Below are 8,106 nucleotides of genomic sequence, written 5' to 3'. Positions count from 1 at the left end.
AGAACCTAAATGAGCATTTAAAATGAAGTCTACAGTAAATGCAGCACAATCCCACTTGTGTAAATGTTAAGTGTGTGTGTACACAGATATGTGTGTGCATAAGGACATACACAAAATCATGATGGTTGGAAGGGTTAATGGTGACCCTGCCAGGAGGTCTGATTTCACAGGCTTGCCCCATCCCCCTTTTTTCATTATACTGTTATGTATTGTTTTTTTTTCCCCCCAACAAACATGTATTATTTATATAATGGGGGAGAGACAAAAAGTCAATTTCCACTATGGAAATAAAAGATCCCATTTATCACTTTTATGTGCTTTATGTATTGGAGTCTCAAGTGAAGAAGATTTCATTAAAAAAAAAAAAAAAGAGTTAACACCACAAAAAATGTTTGCCAAACTCTGCTCTAGACTATACCAACTTTCTCCCTCACCCTCAAGCCTATGGAATTGCAGAATAGATTAGTATCTCTGTTTGCAGGAGAAAAATGAAATTTGCAAAACTGAATAATAAGCAAATGCTTATTGAATTAAAACACATTGCAAAGGACAATTTACAAGACAGGCTGAAACTGGCAGCCAGAGGCTGCATCCAGCTCACAGATGAGCCTGTTAGGCCCACACCATGCTATAAAAAATGAATTCATTAATAACATACAAAGTTAGTAGAGTCCACTCTTTTTACTTTTTATTTGTATTATACTATATTATATTATATTTTGAGACAGAATCTCTCTCTGTCGCCAGGCTGGAGTGCAGTGGTGCGATCTTGGCTCACTGCAACCTCCGCCTCCTGGGTTCAAGTGATTCTCCTGCCCCTTGAGTAGCTGGGATTACAGACACATGCCACCACACCCAGCTAATTTTTGTATTTTTAGTAGAGATGGGGTTTCATCATGTTGGCCAGGATGGTCTCGATTGAGTCCACATTTTAAAAAATATCTGGAAATAAGCTTTCTTTTGTAAAACCCAATTTTCTGGAGACATTGGGCACACATTTGCACATGACAAAAATGAGCCCAAGTTTCTCTGTGACTGTCCCCTTTGACCAGAACTCACGCTTTCCAATCCCCATGCTTCCTACATGGGCTCTTTGTCAAATCACCTGCCTGGCATCTGCCGTCACTCTAGGTGGCTACCCTGACTTACTGATATAGGGACAGGGAGGGTCAGGAAATGATCCAAGGACTCACTCTGATTGCCCAGAACTAGGACCAGGGTCCACTGGGAGCTGTATGCAGAACAGGCGGCTTCAACTTCCATGGGATCTAAGATTCCCAGGTTCTAGGAGCCACATTTCCAGACAACTGCTGCTGTAGACTAAATGTTTATGCTCCTCTGAAATTCATATGTTAAATCCTAGTTCTCAAGGCAATGGCATTTAAAGGAGGGGACTTTGGAAGGCAGAGCTCTCATGAATGGGATTCATGCCCTTATTAAAGAAGCCTCAGAAAACTGCCATGCCCCTTCTACCACCTGAGGGCACAGCGAGAAGACAGCCAAACTCGGAAGGGGGCCCTCACCAGGCGTAGAATCTGCTGGTACTTTGATCTAGGACTTCCCAGCCTAGAGAACTGTGAAAAATAAATTTCAATTGTTTATAAGCCACCCAGTCTATGGTATTTTGTTGCAGCAGCCCAAATGAACTGAGACAACTCCTCTGACAGCTACACCCAATCCACACTGCTGGTCAAAGCAGTGTGTGAGTCCTTTGCTCCAAGGCTGCTCGCCCATGTCCTACACAAGAGGCCAGCAGGAGCCTGAGGAACACACCCCCCACCTCACTGTGCGTGTGTGCCTGGCAAAGCACCTTGCCCAGAACCCTCTCCGTGAGGGCCTTGGGAGGAGGGGGGACGTCCAGCCTCCTCTCTTACTGATCCTACCTTTGTAAGTTCCTCCTTTCCAAAATAAAGCCTATTCCTAAACTTGTGCTGGGTGATGTGGAATTCATTTGAGGAGGCCCTGTTGCCAGACAGCGGCAGCATTGGTCTCGCAATCCCTCCTCCTTGGGGAATTCTTGTCCTCTCACCCAGGGGAGGTTCAGACAGTAGCTCTGTTCTGGCCATGCATGGCCCTTGGCTTATTGCATCACCCTTGTTCTGAATGACTCTTCTTCCACCCACGTCATCCGCTCCTGCTTCCCAAGCTGGCCTAATGGGCTGGCAGCATCAGAACTGATAATTTGGTGACAGAGCATTCTCAGCCTTTTGCTCAGCACATGAGCTAAGTATGATCTGATCCAAGAACAGAAACTGCCTCAGCTGTGTAGGTTTCCCCAGCTGAATTTCTCTTGCTCTTAGCTGTTCATGACTCAGTGTGATGGGGTCTTGGTTGTCTTCACTTGCATTGTGCTAGAATTCCTACTTCTATGGAGGAAGACATTTCTCTCATTTGATTTAAAGAAGGAAAAATTGTGTATCTGGGGCTGAGTGCTTCCTGGAAGAATCCCTGTGATTACTCAGACAGTCTTTCTTCTCTGATTCTGTTTTATTTCTCTCTAAAATGTCCCTGAGCTTCTTTAAGATTGAGGGCTTGTTGCAAAGCTTTCAGTGTTGGAGCCACTATCTGTGGGCTATTCTAAAGCAATCAGGCATCCTGGGGTGTGACTGTAATATCTGTACTGTAGAAAGATAAAAAATAAGAGCCAGTTCACAAGAACGCTCCCAACTCCCCACCTGCTAATTCACTGTGACCGTCTACATATGTCTGTAATAGTCATTTGGGAACAGAGCTGGGGTCAGGGAGGGCAGGTACGGAGCTTGGAGGGACAGACTTTCTCTTCTAAGGTGCTCACAGGGTTTTAAGGAAAAGTTCTGAAGCCTGGGCTGTTGGGATTGTGTGGACAGTCAGAAGTGAATGTCAGACCAGGAAGTAGGAGCCCAAGTGAAGACCAGGGAGAAACACCCAGAGCCCGGGAAATACTGACAAATCCTGAAGGCTGAGCACCTGGACAAGCTAAAGGAAAGACGAAGTTTCAAACAGTGCTCAGAAATGACATTGAGGAACAGGTGGGTGAAGGGTCTGCCGAAGACTGGCGATCCACTCAGCGAATGGGTAACAGATTCCTGTAACACAGGATGTGCTGAAGATTGTGTTCTGCAGCCCATAATTTTTCAATCAACTCAGAGGACCAGTGCTTAATGGTCAGCAAAATAATTAATGATCTTATTGGATTCAGTGGATTGCAATATCTCCTTGTCCTTTGAGCCTTACAGGAGCTATTTGTTTTAGAGTAAAGATATTAAATTCATGCTTGAGAGCATTAAAGAAGGAAAACAAATGGCCTCAAATGAAATCAATGATTTCTAAAAGAAAATTCTTCTTGAGTTGCTCTAACAACTAATCTTCAACAAAACATTTCAGGGTTTGAATTAGAAGCCCTGTTTTGTTCTTGCTTTTGTTTGAACTGAGAGTTTTGTTGTTCTCCAAATCCCTTTTTTTCCCCCTCTCATTTTGCATGGGCCTTGCAGAGCTGGATTCTGTCCACTTTGAGTCAGTCACTTCTCACATCCAGGTTCAACCCTTCCTCTGTGAAATGGGGGTTTGGGGTATTGGGAGGAAATGAAATGATATCTCAGCCCCTTCCAGCTCTGACATTTAGGGATTTTGTGATTTTCCATCTAGACTATCTCTCAGCCTTATTTTTGTGTATTATTGTTCACAGAATGAGAAATTAAAGTATTAAATATTAGGAGTTATGCATTTTTATAGCATATGGCTGGAGTGGACCATACAGGTTTATTTGAAGAAGGACATGCGTTTGCTGAAGAGAATACATCCAAGTTCTTCTTTTACTTAATTAAAAAATAAATGCCACGGCCTGAATACTTTTAAATTAGGCTTATTAAACTGCAGACCACACTCTGAGTGCATATTAATGTGCTCTCGAGCTCTCCATTTTATTTAATATCTCTAGGAATAAATGTGATGAAATTACACTTAATATTTCAGTTGATGGCAGAGGAAGTTAGATTAGGCAAGCTTGCTGGAAATTAAAAACTAAATAGCAGCCCATGAATCACTCCCGTTCAGGCACAAATCATTTCTTTTACATTTTCCATTTTCTATCTCAATCGCTTTTCAAGTTATGACCCTCTGATTTTGAAATCACTAATCTAAAGGAATAAAAGGCTGTAAAACCCAAATCATTCCGCTACCTTTGACCTGTCGTAATCTGTCGTCGTGTGCCTGTCGAGTCTGCCTGTTTGGTCACAGTGTTCGGTCAGTCAGTTTCCAGAGACTGGCATACAGCAGTGTACTCTCTAGGGACGCAGTGGGGTGTGTCCCACCTGGATGTCCCTCGTACTTCTCTAAGAAGGGTCCAAGTCCCACTTGCCCAGCAAGAGGCATTCGGTTCACCATGTGACACTTTCGTTTCTGGCCTGATATGGTGACAATACCAAGGATCTGCTTCCTGCTGAGCTCTGTGCTGACCACCAAGACCCCAGAGATGAGGAGCCATCCCCACCCTCGAAGGCCACAGGCAGGCTGAGAAGCTCTCTGCAACAGGAAAGCCTTCCCTTTTCCCTTTCCATCCTCATCATTCTTTGTTCTCCTGGTGACAAGAGAGCCTGTGGGGAGTTTAGTTCCTGTCCTCACCCTTCCCTCAGATCCTCAAAGTAGCATGCCTGTCTTCACCTTGGTATCCACAATACCAAGGTTAGAGGCTGGCAGATAGTAAATCCTTGAGAATCAATGAATTTATACCATGTCCCGCGTTTCCCCCAAATAGTGCTCTGCACATGTAAGGACCTCAATAAATATTTGTTGGTTACTTATTCAGTAGAAGGCTCCAGTTAGTGAATACCAAGGGTATTACAGTGACAGCAAGGGCTTTGAATGGAGTCAGATCGTATCGGCTGTGTTGCTGAAAGGAAAACCGCTGAGTGTGCGGCAGGATGTTTAATAAAGATGGAAAAATTTTTCATTAAAACAGCAGCACCAAATACATATTACCTACAGATGTTTACAGGGTCTTCTCATAACATAAAGCAGAATGATGAAGAATATATTGGGAGTTCAGAGGAAAAAACTACTATTTTATATTTAATAATAATATCAATAATATTGATAACTGGTACAATTAATTGAGGAGGTGGAAAGCCACTTAAATTGAGAGGTATAATGAACAACAAAGGACATAGTCATGAAACTATATGCAAAATGATAAAAAATATATAAAGCTAAATTTATTTGGCAAATAAAGATGAATTACATCTTGTCCATTGGCTAAAATATAGCAGGTGTTCAATAGCTATTTCTTCAATGATTTTTCAACAATTTGCAGAATCACGATTGCAATGGGCTTCAGGTTATCCATAAAGAAGGGTTTTGACAGTAGCATTATAGTTGGAAGAAGAGCCTGGGGGACTTATCTTGAAGCTGTATGTGCACAGCAAAGCAGGTTTTTTATTTAGGTTGTATGTTTCTTTGGAATTTCGGAAGTCGGTGGCTGATAGAGGATAGAAAGGAATAAAAGCCCTTCCCAAAGCTACGCATTGGCACTGCCCTTAATACTGTGAGATTTTAACACAGCACTCCCGATGCATTACAGATACGACCACTAAATAAGAGACTTTAAGGAGTTGAAATAATTATTGAATCAACAGATCTCTATGTCTGTGTGTGCAAGTAGACAAATACACACACCAAGCTTTGTACTTTGCAGGATAACATCCATATTTTCAAGTTACAATCAGTTGTAAAAATTCATCTTAAACTTGAAGATCCAAAAAGTAGGAATCACAGGAGCCACATTTAACACTCCTGATGCGATGAAACTATAAAATGTACAATTAAAAATTCAACTGGATATTAAGAAATACTCTTCCAAAATCTACTGAAGGAGGAGAAATGCTACTAGGTTAACATAACTGAACAGCATCAGTCATTACAAATTACATTTTCAAATGTTTTTGATATGGGAAAATGTTCATAATACAACTGTGAATTAAAAATTCATAAATATCCTTTACAGACAACATGCCTCAAATAGATCTAGACATTGATAATATGGATATAATATGCATATGGGTGCAAATAGAAACAAGTAATGGTAAAGTGGACCCTTAACTTGGTTGAGGGACATGGCCTGATATCTTCAGTAGCTTCCATCTCTGCTGATAATATTTAATAACTGCATAAAGATATAATACAACATTAAAACACTTTACTTTTTCCTCACTCATATCATCAGTGTAGCAATTGGTTTGGGTCAGGTGTATGGGGAGGGAACAATTACCAGGAAATGACGTCTTTATTACTTCTGAGCAGTTAGCAGCATGGGCAAAATGAGTAAAGAGAGTCAATGTCAATGACCTACAGATGCTGGGCCATTGCCGTGCTCTCTTACCAGCTAAAACATTTGGTCTCACACGAACGCCTCATAGTGTATGTACTAGTTAGGACTCTTCTGGTTGCAAACGACAGAAACGAAATTATGGGTGGAAAATGGCAGAAAGTAGAATATGTTGATTCTTATAATGAAAAGTCCAGAGACTTCCAGCCTCAGGCAGAGCTGTATCCAGGTGCCCAGACAAGGTGGTCTGTCCCTTTCCATCTCTTGCCCTGCTTCCCTCTCTGTTGGCTTCTTTCTTAGGCAGCCACCCTCCATGTGTGGTTAGCAATGGTCAGCAGCAGATGCAGACTTTTATTCCGTAGGCTACCACAGTAGAAAAAGCATGTCTCTTCTCCAGCAGTTGGTGAAGTCCAAGAACCGGCTGTAATTAACCCACTTTGGTCACATGCCCAGTGCTGATTGGAGAGTGGACTATGCCAATTGGCCAGGTATGGATGACTTGTGAGCCAGGTGTGGATTCAGCTCTACCAGAGTCACACAGACTACGATGGTGGGGAGGTTCTTCCTTGGGGGGTGTTTGATTTTTTTTTTTACATTGCTCCCTGAGGCACAGACACATACCTAAATAAGCACATAGATGCTCCCATCCATGTCAAGGGCCTTCAGGATCACTGAGATATAGACAAACCCTGAAGGTCTAATGTATAGACAATAGAGAATGAGTGTGTGTCTAAACGAAATATAATATGAGCCACACATGTAATTTTAATTTTTCTAGCAGCCACATTTAAAAAGTAAAAAGAAACAACTCAGGTTAATTTTAATAATGTAATTTATTATTGTTTCAACATGGAATCAATATAATATTTTTGAGCTATTTTACATTTTTTCATGCTAAATCTTCAAACTCCAGTGTGTATTTTGCATTTATAGCATATCTCAATTTTGACAAGCCATGTTTTCAAGAGCTTAATAGCCACACATGGCTACTAGTTAGAGTATTAGACAATGCTGGTACATATTATGAAGAAGACACTAAAATGATAACAGTGTCATCTGGGTGCAGTGGCTCACACCTGTAATCCCAGCACTTTGGGAGGCGGAGGCAGGGGGATCACTTTAGGTCAGGAGTTCGAGACCAGCCTGGCCAACATGGTGAAACCCCATGTCTAGTAAAAATACAAAAAATTAGCCAGGCCCATGGTTGTATGCTCCTCTAGTCCCAGCTGCTTGAGAGGCTGAGGCACGAAAATTACTTGAACCCAGGAGGCAGAGGTTGCGGTGAGCTAAGATTGTACCACTACACTCTAGCCTGGGTGACAGAGCGAGACTCTGTCTGGGGAAAAAAAAAGGAAAATGTTAACAGTGTCTTTTCTGGAGGGAGGATTTTATTTTCTCTTTCATATTTTCCTATATCTTCTAAATTTTCTATAATGAGCATGTATTTCTTCCCAAATAATGATAAAGCACTAAAAGGTGTGTTAAGGGCCCTTCCCATAGAGTGCTGACTAATGGGATAATGCCAGCTGTTGGAAAATATCTCCTGATCTGCCCCAAGGTTCTGGCCTTGGCATTCAGTTTTCTTTTTTCAGTGATCAAAATGAGGATGGGTAATTCTGACTATCCAAATTTGCCATTAATATGATGCTGAAACCCTTAGAGGCTACTGCAGGTGCCAGAAACAAAAGCCAAAATAATCTCAACAAGCCAGAATGATGACAGAAATCTAATAAAACAAAATGTACACATGAAATAATATACTCTTAATTGAGTACAAAAATCTGATTTTTCTTGTGGCAAAATGTGGA

Source organism: Gorilla gorilla, chromosome 16, assembly GCF_029281585.2.
Source record: "Gorilla gorilla gorilla isolate KB3781 chromosome 16, NHGRI_mGorGor1-v2.1_pri, whole genome shotgun sequence".
NCBI lineage: Eukaryota > Metazoa > Chordata > Mammalia > Primates > Hominidae > Gorilla > Gorilla gorilla.
This window is presented reverse-complemented; position numbering follows the sequence as displayed.